A 21,164-nucleotide genomic window follows, 5' to 3' on the forward strand; every position below is an offset into this window, starting at 1 on the left:
TAAGAGTGATGGGTAGAAATTGAAGAGAGAAAGATTCTGGCTCTCCAGAAGGAAACATTAAGTACTAATCAAAGTCATCCCCAAATGAATATCTTCAGAATAATGGGCTCCCCATCCCTAGAGGTTTGCTTGGAAATCTTGTTGAGCATCCAGTATCTAAGACAGTGCTTGGAACATAGTGCTTGGCTAATAAATAAATGCTTGTTGATAGATTGATTCACCTTAGCATTTACTTAATTAGTTTTTACTATGCTGTAGAGGGAATTTTTGTTCATATATGAATCAGAATGGGTTGCCATCTGACATCTCTGACATGCTCTGTAATTCTGTGAATTTTTTTGGAACAACTAAGATTATTGATTTATATAAAGGGTTTTGGCAACTGGTGTTGGATGAGAAATCCTGACCAAGAGTAGCATTTGTAATGCCAGATGGGATGTATGAATCAAAATGCTCTTTGGACAGAGGAATTCATTCTAAAGGCTTTTTAATGACTTATTGATTGATCTAGAAATTTCCCTTAGGTTATATGGATGACATAATGATATTTATCCAGAATATAAAGGAACATAGGACATATCTCAGACTGGTGCCAAATGCAATCCATAAACTTGTCTTATAGTAGAAATGAGGAAATGATAGTTTGGGATTCTAGGAGTCAGATATATGGGACACTATGGAAAAGAAGCACGCACACTCCTATGAGATTAAAGTAGAAACTTTTTGAGATTGTCGAGCTCCTAAATGAACACAAGTGAAGCCATTGTGCTGACCATCAAAATAATATTAACATTGTGTCTTACTTTGCTACCATCACTGTATCTTTGCATGTCTTAAAAGAAAAGGGTAAATGTAATAATGCTGTCTCATTGTTAAAATGTCAAAAAAAACTTCTGAAATATTGAAAAAGGCCCTTGACATAATTAAAAGTTTGGAGCGTCCCAGAGTTTTTATAATTCTTCTGATGGAGGCATATTGAATTGGGCACAGTTTCATTATAAGATCTGATACTGAAAAAAAAATGTGTGTGTAATATATATATATACCAGGAGATAGATTTCTATCAAAAAAAGCATACAAAAAAATCCACCCAGTAGAAGTATTTGGCAATTATTTGGGGATTGTAGAAATGTTGGTGAGACATTTCGAATATGGACTAATTTCAAAATTATAGAGCTATAAATAACTTCAGAGAAAAAGTCGGAGAAGCAAAGAATCTCAGAGTTAGAAGGGTTCTCTGAGGTCCACTAATCTAACCCATATTGTAACAGGGATTTCCTCCCCAATGAAGCTGAAAAATCATTATCCAAACTCTTCTTTAATTTTTTAAAACTCATATCTTTTGCTTTTATATTGCTTGAATTTCTTCCTATATCTCTCCTTCTAACCTTCCCAGAAAGCTACCTCATATAACAGATAATTGTTTTTAAGAAGAAGAAGTAGGGGACAGCTAGGTGGTCCTGGATTCAGGAGGACCTGAGTTCAATTCTGGCCTCTGACATTTGACACTTATTAGCTATGTGATCCTGGGCAAGTCAATGAGGGTTAACTCATTGCCCCACAAAAAAAGTAGAAAAGAGGAAAATAATCAATCAAAATGAGAATATTGAGGCTCTTGACCCTTCTCCCCTTCTGCTGGAATGCATTCTTTCCTTATCTTCAGCTCATATGATCTTTAGTTTTTCCAAGGCTTATCCTATCATCTTCTCTCTGAAGCCTTTCATGATCCTCCCACCTCCTTTATTAGCTAAGGATTTCTCCCTTCTCACATTACTCTGTCACTTACTTATCTGTGTACATAGAGCATCCACCCAGTAGAATATAGTGAGAAGGTAACATTTCCATCCTTGAGGAATAGATAGAGAGCTGTCCTTGGATTCAGGAAGATCTGGGGTCAAGATCTCTTCCACACTAGCTTTGTGACCCTGGCTAAGGCATTGAAAGCATATTGAAAGCTCCAGGCAAGTCTTGTAAAACTAAATTGTGAAACAGTTGCCAATCTGTATTGGGAGAGGGAACTTCCTCACCCTTGGTTTCTTACATCATTGAAATCACAAATCTGGGGGCAGCTAGGTGGCGCAGTGGATAAAGCACTGGCCCTGGATTCAGGAGTACCTGAGTTCAAATCCAGCCTCAGACACTTGACACTTACTAGCTGTGTGACCCTGGGCAAGTCACTTAACCCCCATTGCCCCGCAAAAAAAAAAAAAAAAAAAAAGAAATCACAGATCTAAAAACCCCCCAAACCAACAAAATGGAATAAAACAGTGCCAAGAATTGCAGAGGCTGGAAATCGAAAGGACTTCACCTATTAGCATTGTGATTTAGGCAGGAATTGTTTAATGGTGTTTAAGGGGTAGGCAAGAAACCAGAAGTCATTCATTTACTTGTAGGTGTGCCAACACTATTTTTTTTTTTTTTTGAGGATCACATTATGTTTTTTCTCCCGTGCTTTTAAATTACCTGTTCTATATGAAATGCTTTTATTTACCTAGAGTGTTTGCAAGGGCACTGGGGGGAACCTAAAGAAGTAAATTCAGGTGTTTGCAGAATGTGTGAAAATATTATCCAAATGGATTTCTGAGAAAGGCTTTGGAGATTGAAACCAGTTTGTATGGACTACATCTGCAATTTTAAGCCACAGGTTATGGTCAGCAGAGTAGGGAGACAGAGAGAGAGTACAGGGCAAGGAAGAAGAGAGCATGTGTCAGATTCCCCCATAGAATGACAGAGCTGGATGGGACCAGATAAAGAAACTCAGCCCTGGGGTCAGCTAGGTGGCACAGTGGATAAAGCACCGGCCCTGGATTCAGGAGGACCTGAGTTCAAATCCGGCCTCAGACACTTGACACTTACTAGCTGTGTGACCCTGGGCAAGTCACTTAATTCTCATTGCCCTGGAAAAAAAAGAAAAAGAAACTCAGCCCCAGAGAGTTTAAGTAACTTGTCTAAGGTCACATAGCTGAGTCAGTCCTCAGACCCATGTCCTCTTGTTCCAAATATGGTGTTTCACTTTAATGTACTGTGGAAGACTGTTCTGAGAAACTCCAACTAAGTCATATTTACCAAATGTGGTGGTCTCAAAGTTACCTTGGTAATTTCAGAAGGACTATCATAGCTAGTGAACTTTATCATTCCTAGGCATCCTAGGATTGAACTGTAGAAGACCTTAGACATCATCTACACTTCCTTCTCCCCTCTGATGCTGCCACCATCCTGGTATTAGCCCTCATCACTTTATGCCTCTACCATTTCAGTAGCCTGCTGGGGGAGGCTGGGTCTGCCTGTCTCAAGTCTCTCTCCACTACAATCCATCTTCCATATAGCTGCCAAAGTGTCACCTCAGAGAAAGAATACAGAGTAAAGGAGGTCTCTCATTGGGAGCAAAACAGCTAGCTCAGTTCAACCGAGAGAGAGAGAGAGAGAGAGAGAGAGAGAGAGAGAGAGAGAGAGAGAGAGAGAGAGAGAGAGAGAGAGAGAGAGAGAGAGAGAGAGAATCCCAGCTCTCACCCACAGGGAAATTCCCTGAAGTCTCTAGTGTAGCAAGCTGGGCATGGGGACATATTGGAGACTGTTAGCTCCTCTCATGTCAATTTCTTCCCAGAGTGTTATTCCCCTTCAGCAACCTGAAGTAGGCTCTCCTCTCTCAAAGCTAGAAGCCAGAAGCACTCAAAGTGACTGCAGAGCCCAAAGTGACTCAAGAAGAGATCCAACATGTCCTTTCTCTCACTCACTCTGCCCTGCCCCTCATCACAGGCACAGGGCATTGATCTCTACCAATGAGGAAAGAGTCCCATACCAATGGGCTTTGGGACTCAGGTTACTTTTGTTCTCTGGGCCAAACTCTTTGTAGTCCCTTGCAAAGATCAGCTGGGGCACATCAAAAAATCCTCTAACTATATAGTATAAACAGAATAATAAATAATTATATAGTATAATCAACACTTTAAAACAACAAGGATGATTTTCTTGGTGTCCCAGGAAGCTAGCCTTCAATACCATTTAAAAGGAAATATATAAATTCATATTTACAGTGAATGCAGTTGACAGAACACTATATAGAGTGTCAGCTTGGAGTATATTATAGTAACAACATGCCTACACATGCACAGAAATCAATTCAAAGCAATAAGCATGGATAACTAACAAAGCAAAGCTAGCTTGTTACAATAATAACACTATCAATTGGCCAATATAAAAATACAACTTATACAGGAAACTTTGGGGAATTTTCCCCTTGAATGATATCTAGAATTGACTCTCTCTCTCTCTCTCTCTCTCTCTCTCTCTCTCTCTCTCTCTCTCTCTCTCTTTCTTCTTCTTCTTCTTCTCCTCCTCCTCCTCCTGCTTCCTCCTCCCCCTCCCCCTCCCCCTCCCCCTCCTCCCTACTCCTCCCTCCCCCTCTCCCTGTCTCCCTCCCTCCCTCCTTCTGTCTCAGTCTGTCTTTGGCTGAGTTACCTTACTCCAATAGGAGAGCTCCTTCACTCTTTATTGTTTAGTATATATTCTCTCATGTATACTTTCTCAGATTTCTATTTTGCTATTGACTTGGACATGGGCAGCTAGATGGTTCAATGGTTGTAGTGCTGAGTCTGGAGTCAAAAAACTCATCTTCCTGAGTTCAAATTTGACCTCAGAGACTTAGTGACTGTGTCACCCCGGGCAAGCCAATTAACTCTGTTTGCCTCAGTTTCCTCATCTGTAAAATGAGCTGGAGTAGAAATGGGAAACCATTCTGGTATCTTTGCCAAGGAAACTCTAAATGAACATGACTGAAATGAATGAACAACAAAAATCAACTTGGATAAATGGAGTTTTTTGCTACTTCTTATATATATGTTTTCATTGCAGAACTGGTATTTGGTGGGAAGGTAGTCAAACCTTGGATACAGAACTCGGGGCCTTCCTTTGCCTAATGATGAGAAGTTTAGTTTGAATCTGGAAACTGTATTACCTACAATAATATTTAAGAGAGTAGATAGATATAATTCTAGTCTTGTACCCCATCTCTCTGAGAAGAACAGAGGAGCCAAACTTCTGGCCCAAGCTTCCTGCTTCTCCTAGATGGAAATAGAGTCACCCTTAGAAAAGGGTGGGAGGAGATATCCATTCTGCCTCCCTTTGAATTATACAAAAACACCCTCATGCTACACATGAGGTTTGGTGTTACTACATGTAGGGACTATATGTCCTCAGGGACTATATGTCCCTGAGGCTGTGGGTATGCATTCTAGTTTAGAATCTAGATCATGCTTTTAATACTTAGGACCAGTCTGTCTATACCCAGTGTGAGAGGCTGTTATGATACAACATCGTTAATCTGCTCAGTCTGGGGACTCTGTCCAAGTGATGAAATGTCCTAGTTGAAGTATGTGAGTAAAAATTCACCTAAATCTGTATCCCAAAGAGATCATAGAAAAGGGAAAAGGACCCACATATACAAAAATATTTATAGCAGCTCTCTTTGTGGCGGCAAAGAATTGGAAATCGAGGGAATGCCCATCAGTTGGGGAATGGCTGAACAAGTTGTGGTATATGTATGTAATGCAATACTATTGTGTTGTAAGAAATGATGAGCAGGGTTCTGGGGCAGAGCCAAGATGGCAGAGAGAACCTAGGAACTTGCCTTTATTTCCCTCAAAAACAACATTAAATCAAGCCTCTAAACAGATTCTGGAACTACAGAACCTACAAAAAGAGACACAATGCTGCTACTTGAGATAATTTAAAAGACTTCAAGAAAGGTCTGTCTCACCTGGGTGAAAAGGGAGGGCAGCTCAGCACTACTCATCTCAGCTGGCAGCCCAGCTCAGCAAAGCTCAGCTCAGTGGGCAACTCGCTCAGCTCAGTGGGCAACTCAGTGGGCAGCTCAATATTGTTGCAACTTGAAATAGTTGAGAGGGGGCAGCTGAGAGCAGTAAGAAGCTTGCAACAGTGAACCCTGTTCCCCAGGAACAGACTTCAACTTTATAAGTTTAAAAATAAGCTACAACATGAGCAGGAAACAAAAAAGGACCCTTACCATTGACAACTTCTATGGTGAAAGGGAAGACCAAAACTCAAACTCAGATGAGTTGGTCAAAATGCCTATAAGTGAAGACTCAAGTGGGAAGATGATCTTGTCTCAAGACTAAAAAGCCTTCTTTGAAGAGCTCAAAAAGGCTTTTAAAAACAAAATGAGAGAGGTAGAAGAAAAAAATGGAAAATGAAATGAGAGAAATGAGAGTTACACTGCAAAAAGAAGCACAAAAATTGACTGAGGAAAACAATTCCTTAAAAAATATAATTGGCCAAATGAGAGAAAAAAAAATGGCCAAATGGGAGAAAAAAAAACTAGCCAAATGTAAAAAGAAATACAAAAGCTTACTGGGGAAAATAAGGCCTTAAAAATGAAAATTGAGCAGATGGAAGCTGATAAATCCACGAGACACCAAGAATCAGCCAAAAAGAATCAAAAGACTGAAAAAATAGAAGAAAATGTGAAATACCTCATTGGAAAAATAACTGACCTGGAAAATAAATCCAGGAGAGATAACCTGACAATTATTGGACTATCTGAAAGCCATGATCAAGAAAAGCATCTAGACACCACATTCCAGGAAATTATCAAGGAGAAATATTCTGAAATTGCAGAATCAGAGGATAAAATCATCATTGAAAGAATCCATTGATCACCTCCTGAAAGAGACCCCAAAAGGAACACTTCAAGGAATATTGTAGCCAAACTCCAGAATTATCAGGTGAAGGAAAAAATACTCCAAGTAGCCAGAAAGAAACCATTTAAATATCATGGAGCCACAGTCAGGATTGCACAGGACCTGGCAGCTTCAACATTAAAGAATTGCAGGGCTTGGAATATGATATTCAGGAAGGCAAAGGAGCTTGGATTACAACCCATGATCAACTACCCAGCAAAACTGAGCATTCTCTTTCAGAGGAAAAGATGGACATTCAATGAATTAGGTGATTTCCAAGGCTTTCTGAGAAAAAGACCAGAACTCAACAGAAAATTTGATCTCCAAATACAAGACTCTAGAGAAATATAAAGAAGTAAACAAGGTAAGGGGAAAATGTTGATAAACGATGTTAAACTGCTTGTGTCCCTATGAGGGATGATAATAATTTAACTCTTGGGATCTGTATCTCTGTTAAGGTATTGTTATGAAATCAACTTTGATGTGATGATATAAAGAAACTTAAGCGGCAGAATAAAAGAAGACTAGGGGGAGGAGAGGAAGGAGAAGGTGCAATGGGGTTAATTACATCATATGGAGAGGCACAAAAAAGAACCCATTTCAAAAGACAGAAAGAAGGGAGGGAGTGGGCATTGTTGCAACCTTACTCTCATCAGATTGGGTTCGGGGAGGGAATAAAATACACTCCCATTTGTATAAAGAAACTTAGCTTACTCTTTAAGGGGAAGGGGGGAAAGGTGGTATTGATAGAAGGGAGGGCACAAGTGGGGGAAAAAGGGGCAGGAAAAAGAAGGGCAGCTGATAAAAGGGAGGGCAGATTGAGGGAGGCAGTGGTCAGAAGCAAAACACTGGTCAAGTGGAATAGGGTGAAAGAAGGAAAAAAAGATTATAAACAAAGGGCATGCAAATCTACTGACTCATGGTTACTTTCTCTTTGACTGCCTAGATTGAAACTCTCTTTCCTGGCCACCATTCCTATGCATATACTTTATCCACCTATTAAAATGTAAGCTTTTGGGGATTGAGGACTATCTTGCTTTTATATTTTTATTTCCAGCTACTAGTGTGGATAGTTGATACTTAGTAAATACTGGTTGACTGATAGATTGATAAATTGGCCAGGGGCTACAACCAAGAGAATGTTCTATTTGCCACCACTTCATTAACCTGGGGGCATATCAGTGCAGGTAACCATATCATACTGATCATTCAGGGAGTGGGCATGCTGGCAGCTGAGTACAGCACCTGGCACATAATTGGGAATGCAATAAAACCTTACTGAATGAATTAAGGAGTGAATGAATTTACTGGTCTTTTCCTAATTCCAGATGCTGCCAACTCTCTAATTCCATGGCTATAGTTTTATATTTATGCCTCTAGGTATACATGATACCATGAACTTTTCTGAATATCTAGCTCCACTGCAGAGAAGGAGGGAGAAGTATAGCAAAATCATTTTTTAACTCTGGTTGAAAACTTTATGTTCTGTTTAAATATGTTTTAAAGAGTTATGTTCTAGTAAACCAATATTACTACTGAAAGCTCTTTTGTTAAAATGAGTTGAGTTGAAGCAAGATTAGTGAGTTAGTAACAATTTCATGGGGGAGTACTCTATGAACATTAGAAATAATGGAAGTTATAGCTTCAAAGGGCAAAGAAATACATTTAAGAAAAGGGAAAATTATTTTCTTCTGATTGGAAAAGATAACTATGGAGTTTCATGTTAGCAAATGCCCAGAGGCAATAGTAAGCTCTTTTCTCATTCCATTCTTCAAATAATAAAAAAGGAAAAATATACAAGATCTTCTAGTGCTCACAGAGCTGACAGGGAATGTTCATTTCTTTATTTCTGATAATCTGGGAGGGTCAGGTCTCTCATTTTAGAATTCAATTCAATAAGAGAAATGAAAATAAAGACAATTTTGAGGTTTCATGAAAGTGACAAAGATGACAAAGGATAAGACTAGTCACTCTTCGAGGGGTTATAGAAATACAGGCACATAAATACATTGTTGAAGAAGCTGTGCATTTATCCAATCAATCTAGAAGATCATTTGGGATTAAGCTGAGAATGTGACTAATCTGTACATACCCTCTGACCCAGAGATATACTGCTAAGCAAATATCCCAAAGTAGTCACTGATAAAAAAGGAAGATGCCATAGAAACCAAAATGAGATCATAGATTTAGAGTTGGAAGGAACATTTGTAGTCGTCAAGTCCAACCCCATCATGGGACTATGAAAGGGCCCAGTAGATATAGTGCTAGGCTTGGAATCCAAGGAATCCATCCTCAGACCTTGAACTTGGGCAAGTCACTTAACCTCTATTTGCTTCAGTCTTTTCAATTGTATAATGGAGATAATCGTAGTACCTATGTCCTAGAGTTTTTATGGGGACTAAATGAAATAATATTTATAAAGCACTTAGCATAGTGCCTGGCACATAGGAGATATTATATAAATGCTAACTATTATTATTATCACCATTATTATTGTGGGCAGCTAGGTGGCAAAGTGGTTAGAGTGCCTGGTCTGGAGTCAGAAAGATTCATCTTCTTGAGTTCAAATCTGGCCTCAGACACTTAACTGTGTGACTCTGGGCAAGTCATTTAACCCTATTTGTCTCAGTTTCCTCATTTGTAAAATGAACTGTAGAAGGAAATGGCAGACCACTCCAGTGTCTTTGCCAAGAAACCCCTAAATGGGGTCATGGAGTGTCAGAAACAACTGAACAAAAATAATTATTATTGTGTTTATTGTTGTTGTGATGAAGAAACAGAGACCTAGAGGGTTTAAGTAATTTGCCCAGAGTCACATAGTTAATAAGTGTCTGAGGTGGGATTGAAAGCCAACTCTTTCTGATTCCAAATTTAAGGCTGTCTTAACTATACCACAGTTGCTTATTTATAGCAATACATTTTTTTTAATGCAAGCAAAGAACTTAAAATAAAGTGGGTGCCAATCAATTACAGAATAGCTAAATAAAGTGTGGAACATAAATATAATGAATTTAATAGCTTACAAATTGTGGAATATGAATATTACTGTGCCATAAGAAATTATTAACTGTAAGATTAAAATTGGATATTAGATCATAAATCTCCCCTACTTAACCTTTCCCTTAATTTATCTCCCAGACTAGTAAATGGAAGAAGCTTCTGGTTTTCTAGATAGACCATTTATTGTATGGTAGTCACAAGGTGATGTTGATTAGAAGGATAGGAAAGTAGAAATACAATACAAATTGTCTTAAGTCTAGGCTTAGTCTATGTTCCGTATAAAACTCACCAAAAGCGGAAGGCCACCTTTGGGGCGAGAGACCGAGTCAAGCACATGCTGTTAACCGAGAGCCGGGCAGAGTCAAACTCCAGTCCGTGTCTGTCTGTGCAGCGCAGCCAGGAGACCAGCGGAGCAGGAAAAAAGATCCCACTTCCGTTCTCTCCTTGCCTTTTAAGCTCACACCCCGGAAGCTGAGTGCTCAGCAGGCAATCTGGTGTGCGTCGCAGGCGGACTGGTGTGCGTAGCTCATGCTGTTGGTCTCCTCCCCAAAAGGGTGGTCCTTAAAAAAAAAAAACTGGCGTCTCTCCATTATCTAACCGACTGTTAAAACTTTTTACCACATAACAATGAATTCAGAAAACCATAAGAAGACATATAAACTGATGCAAAGTAAGCAGAACCAGGAAAACAAAATATACAATGACTACAACAATGTAAATGAAAAAAATTATAATTATCAAACAACCTTAAAGAAGAGTTATGAGAAGGCACCTCCCAACCTTCTTTGTAGAGGTGGAGTAAGTGGGGAGAGACTATGGGTGCAGAACACCACATATAATGTCAGGCTTTTTAATGTGATATTATTGATAGTTTTAGGGGGGGGTTTGTTTGCTTTTTTGGGTTTTTTTTGGTAAGGCAGTTGGGGTTAATTGATTTGCCCAGAGTCACACAGCTAGTAAGTGTCAAGTGTCTGAGGTCATATTTGAACTCAGTTCCTCCTGAATCCAAGGCCAGTGCTCTATCCACTGCACCACCTACCTGCCCCAATAGTTTTAAGTTTTACTGAATTTTCTCTTTCTTTTTAAAACCTCTCTATTATAAGAGATGCCTCTGCCTGAGTAAAGACTAATGAGTCTTCATAGATAGATATAGATATGGATATGGATATGGATATAGATATAGATAGTAGATACTCTAGCAAAAAACCTTGAATTTGAACAAAAGAAAATAATGACCAAGAACCACCTTGCAAAATGGAGTACTTAGGGGGAAATAGAAAGAGAATTTCCCATTATTTCTGATGAAAAGACCATAGCTGAGTAGAAATTTGTAAACACAAATATAAGAGTTAAAAAAACCACCAGAAATATACATTTTATTTGAGCAATTGAAAGGGGCCATAGTATGATATGGTACCAACATTTTAATAGTGGAAGAAGACGGGGCAGCTAGGTGGCACAGTGGGTAGAGCACTGGCCCTGGAGTCAGGTGGACCTGAGTTCAAATGTGACCTCAGACTCTTGACACTTACTAGCTGTGTGACCCTGGGCAAGTCACTTAACCCCAATTGCCTCACCAAAAAAAAAAAAAAAACCATCAATAGTGGAAGAAGAAACAAATATCCCTTTCAAATCTTTGTCTTTAAAGAGTACTGAAAGAGTTAAGTATTATAAAACAGAGATCCCGGAAGTGGGTTGGTTCTGTTCTAAAGGCTACATTTGAGGAAGAACAGGGAGGATACATGGAATACACTGGTGCTGAAAGGGGAACAAGGCATCAGAGGGTGCTGTTTCTCATAATTGGGCTGTGTGATAAGAGTATACAAGCATTAAAGGGTAGAGAAAGTGGTCTTGGATGAATCTCATTATTATTTGAAATAGGAAAAAAGGGTTGAGCACAGAATCTCATGCCAACAGATTTGTGTAAAAATACATCAGATTCAACAAGGAAACAAGCAGGTATGGAATGGGAGAAATAAGAGAGAATAAAATACCATAGTGGGAGGAGTCATAAAGAAAACAAATTTGTTGAGCTTAAAAAAAGGTAGAGTATGATTAAAAAGGAGGGAAAAATGCACTAGAATCTAAAGGGATGACTTAGATTGCCTCTTAGATAATTGGAAAATGGCTGAACAAATTTTAGTATGTGGATATAATGGAATAGTATTGCATCATAAGAAATTACAAAAGACACAAGTTTAGTGATTCTTAAGTTGTGTCATCTTATTCAGATGATTCTGATTCAGAGTGGAGAGCAGAACCAGGAAAAAAATTTGTACAAGAACAACAACCCTGTAAAGAGAAGTAACTTTCGGGGGCAGCTAAGTGGCACAGTAGATAGAGCACTGGCCCTGGAGTCAGGAGGACCTGAGTTCAAATCCAACCTCAGACACTTAACACTTACTAGCTGTGTGACCCTAGGCAAGTCACTTAACCCCAATTACCTCACCACAAAAAAAGAGAGAAATAACTTTGAAAGGTCTCCAAGATGACCCATGATGAAGTATGCTAGCACATCTCTCTTTTTTTTTTTTCATGCAAAACATTTCCATATCAGTTGGGTTGCAAAAGGAAACAAACAAAAAAACTTAAGAAAAAGAAACTTAAAAAATATGCTTCAATTTGTATACAGACACAATCAGTTCTTTCTTTTTTATTGTATATTTATTTAGATTTTCCCCATCTTACATGTAAAAATAAATTGTAACATTGATTTTTATAGCTTTGTGTTCCAAAATTCTCTTCCTCCCTCCCCACCCCCTGCCCAAGAACTCAAGCAAATCAATACAAGCTATACATGTACAATTGTGCAAAACATATTAGACAAAAAATCTTTAGAAATGGGAACTAACAACAACAACAACAAAATTTACTTCCATCTGTATTCAGATAACATCAGTTCTTTCTCTGTAGATGAACTGCATTTTTTTCATAAGTCCTTCAGAGATGTCTTGGATAATGGCACCACTGAAAATTACTAAGTCATCACAGCAGATCATCCTATAATATTGTTGTTATTTTGTATACAGTACATTTCACTTTGCTTCAGCTCATGTAAATCTTTCCAGGTTTTTCTGATAGCATCCTGCTCATCGTTTGTTTTTTTCTAATAGTAAACTACATTTATATAATACTTTGTTTTGTGTGTGTGTGTGTGTGTGTGTGTGTGTGTGTTTTGTGTGGGGCAATGAGGGTTAAATGACTTACCCAGAGTCACACAGCTAATAAGTGTCAAATGTCTGAGACTGGATTTGAACTCAGGTCCTCCTGAATCCAGGGCTAGTGCTTTATCCACTGTGCCACCTAGCTGCCCCCTATATATTACTTTAAAGGGAGATTTCCTTACAAAAATCTATGAGGTTGATTATTGCAACAACAATAATAGCCAACATCTATATAAAACCTTATACCTGACAAAGAATTTTCTTCACAATAGCCCAGTAAAGTCCCATCCTCCTCCTCCTCCTCATCCTACATTGTTGTTGCCTCTGCTTCAAATTTTTTCCCAGTTACTACTGCTAACTGTTTTTCCCTCCATCCTATTGATTCCTCATGATATTCACTCCATTTTCTCTCTTCTTTTACCCTATCCCTCCTCAAAGGTGTTTTGCTTCTGATTGCCCCTCCCCCAATCTAACCTCTCTTCCTTCATCCCTGCCCCTCTCATGCCCTTCCCCTCCCATTTTCCCACAGGGCAAGAAAAACCACTATACACACTTGAATGTGTATGTTATTCCTTCTTTGAGATAATTCTAATGAGTGTGAGGCTCATTCACTCCCCCACTCCTCCCCAAACTTTCCCTCCACTCTAAAAGCTTTTTCTTGTTTCTTTTATGGGAGATATTTAACTGCATTTTACCTCTGCCTTTCTCTTTCTCCCTGTACAATCCTCTCAACCCTCATGGGGTAGCTGGGTGACATAATGGGAAAAGTACCCACCCTGGACCCAGGAGACCCAAGCCCAAATCTGGCCTCATACACAAGACACTCACTAGCCACGGGACCCTGGGGAAACCACCCATCTCTGACTGCTCCACAAAAACAAGATAAAAAATAAATGCTTTGGGCAGCTAGGTGGCGCAGTGGATAGAGCACCAGCCCTGGAGTCAGGAGTACCTGGGTTCAAATCCGGCCTCAGACACTTAACACTTACTAGCTGTGTGACCCTGGGCAAGTCACTTAACCCCAATTGCCTCATTAAAAAAAATAAATAAATGCTTTACAGATATCATTCCTTCATAATCAATTCCCACCTGTAACCTTTGTCTAAATTTATTCCTATCATCTGCCCTAATACTGAGAGAGTTCTTATGAATTAGACATATCATCTTCCAATGTAGGAATATAAAGTTTAACCTTGTAACATCCCTCATGATTTCTTTTTCCTGTTTACCATTTGATCCTTCTGTAGAGTTTTGTATTTGAAAGTAAATTTTCTATTCAGCTCAGGTTTTTTCATCAAGAATGCCTAAAAGTCATTTCATTGAATTCCCATTTTCCCCTCTGAAGGATTATACTAAGTTTTTCTGGGTAGGTTATTCTTGGTTGTAATCCTAGTTCCTTTGTCCTCAAGAATATCATATTCTAAGCCCTCTGATCCTTTAATGTAGAAGTTGCTAAATCTTGTGTTATCATGACTGTGGCTCCACAATATTTGAATTGTTTCTTTCTGGCTACTTACAATATTTTCTCCTTGACCTGGGAGCTCTGGAATTTGGCTATAATATTCCTGGGAGTTTTTAATTTAGGTGATTGATTCATAATTTTCCCTGATAATCTTTGGGGAAAGTGGGCTCAGACTCAGTACAGTTTCTATATAGCATTGGTTCCACCAAGTTTACATCCAAATGTGGCAATATTGCTGGCTGAGTCCTCATATTATCCACTATTGGGTTGGGTCCTAAAGGTTGATTCTGCAAACCATGGCATGAACTTTAATGGCATTATGTCCCAATGGTTGGAAAAATTACTAGAAGGAAATGAACAGTTTTCTAAAGTTCTAGCCTTGCAAATCCAAACCTATTAAATGAAGTCAAATGCAAAATGTGGTTTGAATAATTGTTCTATGAATGCTTTCCTCCCCTCTTTCCCATCTCTTTTTGTCCTCTTGCCTGCTTTCTTTCTTTCTTTCCTTCTTCTTTCACTTCTCCTCCTTTTCCTTTTCTTTATATAATTTACTTTATAACTGCTATCTAGGTCCAACAGTCTGTAAAAACAAAGTCATTGTATCCACTTCATGGATAGATTTTGAAGCCCACAGAAATTTACCCAATAATACATTTTTTTTTCACTGATCCTCCACACCCTTATGAAGAACATAACAATAATGCCTGGGATTGCTGAGAGGAACATAGAATCATATATTTAGAGTTAACATAGAGGTCATCTAATACAATATCTTAATTTTGTGGATGAGGAAACTGAGGCCTAGAGAGGTACAATAACCACTAGTACCAATAACCCCAATAGTACCAAATGCTATGAAAATGGCAGGTGTGAGAACCTGGGGGCATCTAGATTTGAGATTTATAAGGGGATATGCTTACGTGTGAAATGGATAGAAAAAGCAATGATTTTCATTATCATCTTTACTGTAGATATTTAAATACTAAAAAGCAATTGCCTTAATGAGGATACAACCATTTCTAACAGACAGTTGATCTTGCCAAGAAGAGAGCAGTGTTGTCTAAGGGCAACATTGCTTTAGAATCTAAATTCAATGAAAAATGTTATGGAAGAACATTGTAGGAGTTTATGAAGAGTATACTTTTCCAAAACAGTAAAAGATGATGGAGGGAATAAGTCTGAAAAAAGCTTGGCATAAAATTCAACCAAAACAGATGAACCAAAGGGAATTTTTATAGATGAAACTAGAAAAAGGACAACAAAATGTAAAATAGAACAGATTTTCCAGCATTTCCATCATGGTATATTTTCACTTTTGGTAATAGTGGAACCACCACATTTGAATTTTAACACTTCAGTTTCTCATGAGCTATATGAGGCAGTAGAAATGGCATTTAAGAAAATGAAGTTGGGAAAAATAGGTGGACTAGAATGTGTGGACAATCAGAAGAAATCTGTGCTAGAAGTGACAGAATTTAAAAATCATTGAGGGATTAAATTTCAAAATATTAAAAGAGAGATATACAATCAGATAAAATCCCAGAATTTATTATTACCAAAAATTGATCAGTGAGAAGATATCAGAAACTACTCTTCTATATCCCTGGGTTGTGATCTCTATAAATCTTTATTAACATGATAAAACTTCAGAATAATATGAAATGTCTTCAATGAAATACATCACCACTCAAAAGAGATTGGTTGATGAATTGGTTATGAATAGGAAAAAACAAATGAAAAACGAATATTTTCTAGATTATGACATTCTGTTGGATGGAAAACCAATAAGGTTTCTCCATCGATACATAGATCTTATGTATTTCAAATGGGTAAAAAAGTAGGCATAGAATCAAATGGGAAAAAGAGAAAACATGGTGAATTGCATTTGGGAAATTGTACAATGTTACCAATAGTGCCAAGGTGCAAAATCTCATTTTTTAACAGTAATATTCTTCCAGTAATGTTGTGTTATTAGAAATCATGGAACATTATGATCTCTGAAGAATAAAAATTGTAGGTAACCCAAAGAGAAATGAGTTCTGCATGGTAGGCTTAAGTAGACTGTAGTATATTAGTGGTGACTAGTGGTGACCCCCAATAATCATCACTGATTGAATACACCCCACTCTACTTCAAGTAAGTGATAAGATGCTCTGATACTTGATTGAGGTAAGAACAAGTCTCAATCAATCAATCAATTAAACATTTTAGGTTAGGTGTGAACATGCTTTAGATAGACTGAGTTAACTAAGAAGACCTAATTGTACCTTGTGGGCCATATAAAAAATAGAAAACCAATCCAGAATCCATGTTATTTGAGAATCTATCAAAAATTTGTGTTCCAGGCAATGGCAAATGGGGAGAAAGAGTGTTCTAGCTAAGCCATCTGGGAAAGAATCTCTTAGAGGAAAGAAGAGCACATTCATTTTGGGCTCAGTTTCCTCCATCCTTCCCTGTGCATTCCCCCATGATTGACCACAGGAAGATCTCACGAACAAGTTGCCAATGTGAGAACATGAGTGTCTTTACTATCATTCTCCTCTTCTTTTCTGGAATTTTAATGAATGAATAGTGTAGGGTCACTTCTCAGTTCAATTGAACAACAATTTTATTAGGTGCCTACTATGTGTAAGGCACTGTGCCAGGTCCTTGAGGTACAAAGATTAAAAAGAAATAAGCCCTGCCCTCAAAGAGTTTATATTTTGATAGGGGAGGGAGGACTACAATATGTAATGCCCACATACTTTAGAACTAGAGAGTAAAGTAAAATTGAAAGAATCCATTAATCACCTCCTGAAAGAGATCCCAAAATGAAAACTCCCAGGAATATTATACTCAAATCCCAAAGCTTCTAGGTCAAAAAGGAAATAATGAAAGCAGCCAGGAAAAAATAATTCAAATACCATGGAACTACAGTCAGGATCAAACAAAATTTAACAACTACTATAAAGGAGCAGAGGAGTTGAAAAATTATATTTCTGGCAAAGGAGATAGGATTACAAGCAAGAATAACTTACTTAGAAAAAAATGAATACAATGCTGGGGGAAAATTTGACATTCAAATACAAGACTCAAGAAAAGCATAAGAAGGTAAACATAAGTGAGAAATCATAAGGAACTTAATAAGGTCAAACTGTTTACTTTCTATAGGGAAAGATGATACATGAAATCCCTGAGAATTTTAACATTATTAGGGCTGTTAGAAGGAATCTACCTATATAGAGGGCATGGATGTAAATCTATTATGTTGAGATGATCTCAAAAGAAAAATGAAGGGGTGAGAAAGAAGGATGCACTAGGAATAGGGAGGAGGGAGAAGAATAAGGAAAATCATCTCACATAAAAGAGGCTTGAAAGGCAGAGTTTTTACAACAGAGGGGAGAATGGAGGTAGGGGAGAAGGCAACACTCAAACCTCACTCTCATCTGAACTGGTTCATAGAGGGGAAAATATATGTGTATATATGCATATATACTATATATATATATACATGCACACACATACATACACACACTCAGTTGGGTATAGAAATTCATTTTACCCAACAGGGAAGTAGGAGGGAAAGGAACTAAGAGAAAGTGAGAGGTGATAAAAGGTAGAGTAGAATAAAGAAGGAAGTAGTTAGAACAAAAATAGACTTTTGAGCAGGGGACAGGTTAAAAAAAAGAAAGGGATAAATAGAAAAGAATAGAAGTAGAGAAGTGTTGGGCTAATGAAGGCAGTAAAGATGGTTATATGGTCAAGAAGTCTGCTCTTTGATCATTGTGATGTTTAAAAAGTTTGAGAGACACAGTTCCTGGGTAATTTCTTATTTTATTAGTAATGATAATATTTTATTTAATTATCATGAATGCCAAAGACCCTTTATGGTGATGGCTAACAGTTTATATGCCCTTGGAAGAATGGGTGTTCCTGAGGCTAGCAATCAACTCTGATTGGTTAACAATTAATGAGAGAATGACTATTACAATGAGATGTGGACTCATTCTAATAAGGTTCTTGGGGATACTGACTTGGATCACCTAAGTCTCGGTCAAAGAGATTTGTCAATTTCCACATGACCTTTTCTGACAAAAGGGAGAATCTACATTTTCCCAGACCTGTCTGAGTAAACACAATGATTTCTTTTACTCTCTTTGATTATATCTTAGCCTTGGTAAGTCTTTGAAAAAGATTTCCCATACTGGTTGATTTCTGGATGGGGAAGTAGAAAAGGGCAAAAAACCTTGGTCCTGATTCAATAACTAGTTATTAATACAAGAGAGAAATGATCAATTGAAGCCACATCACCCTTCTTACTCTCTCCACCACAATTCTAGAGAGGTACTGGGACTGGGACAGGGTCCAAGATATCAACATGGTGACAGTGGCAGCCTTGCCTCAGCTTTCATTGGCCAAGGTGGCCAACCTTCCACTTAGATCATTTAGTAACAAAGAGTGGAATAGATATTAATTTTGCAGGTGATAAAGGAGGAAGTCTGTCTCTTACTGTGAATAAGAGAAGATAGATTTCTTAATATTTCTCATTGTACATAGAAAATAGGTTCCATATGTATTCATCAATTAATTAAGCAAACATTTATTGAGGACCTATCTGCTTGATTCTTGAGTTCCTGTTCAAAATAGCCCCTCTTATTCCCACTAGACCACACAATAGCTCTATGCACATTTACTTTAGGGTCTGGACTCTCCTGTTTCAGAATGCTTTGTCTCTGACTTGATTCTCCAAAGGAGGCTGCCCTCTGCACGTTGCTTGTGCTGACACTAGGCACTGACGGATGATCCTTCCTTCAGACTGACACAGCTGGTGGTTGAATAGCGGGGTTTAGCATTCTCTTGGGGTTTCACAGTCTCTTCATCTGCTTTCTCCCTGATGCCAGGAAACCACACAGGGCATGCTTGCCGACCATCTTTCTGTACACCAGCCACAGGCAAGCCCTTCATCTCTCTGTGTACTTCCCCCTGGGTTGGACCAAAATAGAAGCTTATTTCATCTGCCTGTAGTAGAAGGTCTTTTCCCATGACTTCTGCTCTTCAGAAATCCCCTGTGTATATTACAGAGCTGGGCTAATCCCTCTCCTCCCTCTTCCTCCCTCCTCCCTTCCCCTGTGGCATGTTTCAGCATAGCTTCCTATGTGATCATTGCAGAACCATTTCAGTTTCTTATTTCACCACAGGCTATCCATGTGCACATGCACTCAGGCAAAGCTATTTCCTTTTTCCAAATTGGAGGGAGGTCTTTCTGCTTAATTGAAACTGTGGTTGTGTCCACCTGCTCCACCCCTCCCTCTTTCTCCTCTCAGTCCCATGGCCTGGAGCCCCGCAGGGTGGCTGCCCACAGCAGGTGGGGCAGATTGGATGACGTCCAGGGCTGGCTGGGGAATCTGACCTGCCAAAGTGGGTTACATAAGCCGGGTGTGCAGGTGGTGGGGTGAGCCGATTTCTTTAAGTAAGTTGTGAGTTCAGAGCCTGGCAACCTGAGCCCTCTGTCTGCTTTATTTCACCCAAGCTTCACTGGTACCATAGGGGCTATAAGAGAAATATTGGGAATGATCTGACCTTGCTTCTAGGAGCTTAACCTCTAGGGTACCTTCAGGGGTTCTTAATGTGTGGGTATCTCACCTAACCCAAGGGTTCCAGTCCAGAGAAATCCAAGGGACTCAAATTGTTTTCAAATGCATAAAATAAAAGTACATATGGTATGGATAGAGCACCAACCCTGGAGTCAGGAGGACCTGAGTTTAAATACAGCCTCAGACACTTAACACTTACTAGCTGTGTGACCTTGGGCAAGTCACTTAACCCCAATTGCCTCACCAAAAAAAAAGTACACATGGTTACAGAAGAAACTATTTGTGTTAAACTGAGAACGTTTTCTTTTTTTCCCCATTAAGTTCATGGACCCCTGAAATCTATACATAGACATGCATTCCTGAACTAGCTGGAACCTTTGACTTCCTTGCCTCAGGCAGAATGAATTGGGGCAATCTTCCCGGGCTTTGTCCTTTGAGGAGGGATGGCAGGTAGGGTGGGAATGATCTTATGCCACTGGTGCTGGGCAGAGAGGCCAAAGTGCAGGGTGGGATATCTAAAAATAGAATGGATTCAAACTGCATTGTTGCACCTTATGGAGAAGCTGACTCTTCCAGCATGTGCTGAGAAAGACCTGAGGCTTTGTAGGGAGGTCTATAAATCTCCCATCACTCTCACCTGACATCACATGGGTGGCTGGCTCTATTATGTCAAAATTATGTGAGTAGGACTTAGTGAAATTTAGCAGATTCAGGGAAGAGGTAATGGAGTTCCCAGTAGGTGGGGCTTGGGAGCTATTCTGTTTGGGTAAATAAGCACTAAGCCTACCTCATAACAAGGAGAAATAATCCAAAGAGAAGAGCTGAGAAATTGAAGGTTATCTGCTCTCTGAGGATCATAGAGAGTTTGGCACTCCCCTAGTACCCTCTCTTAGCACATGGTATAACAATAGCACCTACTTCTCAGGGTTATTGTGAGGATCAATGTGATTATAATTGTGGAGTGCTTAGCATAGTATTTGACATATAGTACTATGGAAATGCCAGCTATTACTACTATTACTGTAACTGCCAAAATACTCTGGATTCTCTCAACTCTCCAGGTTTTATAATACCACTTGCTATAGGGTTTCCACTTTTCTATTTGACTGCTTCTTCTCAGTCTCCTTTGCTAGATTATGCTCCATAACATACCCCCCAATTGTGGGTGTACCCTAAGACTCCATCCTTGGACCTTTTCTTTTCTTTTTCTTTCTTTTGGCCCTTTTCTTTTCTATTCTCTTTCTCTTTTGACTTGGAGACCTTGGTTACC

Source organism: Dromiciops gliroides, chromosome 1 (assembly GCF_019393635.1).
Source record: "Dromiciops gliroides isolate mDroGli1 chromosome 1, mDroGli1.pri, whole genome shotgun sequence".
Classification (NCBI taxonomy): domain Eukaryota; kingdom Metazoa; phylum Chordata; class Mammalia; order Microbiotheria; family Microbiotheriidae; genus Dromiciops; species Dromiciops gliroides.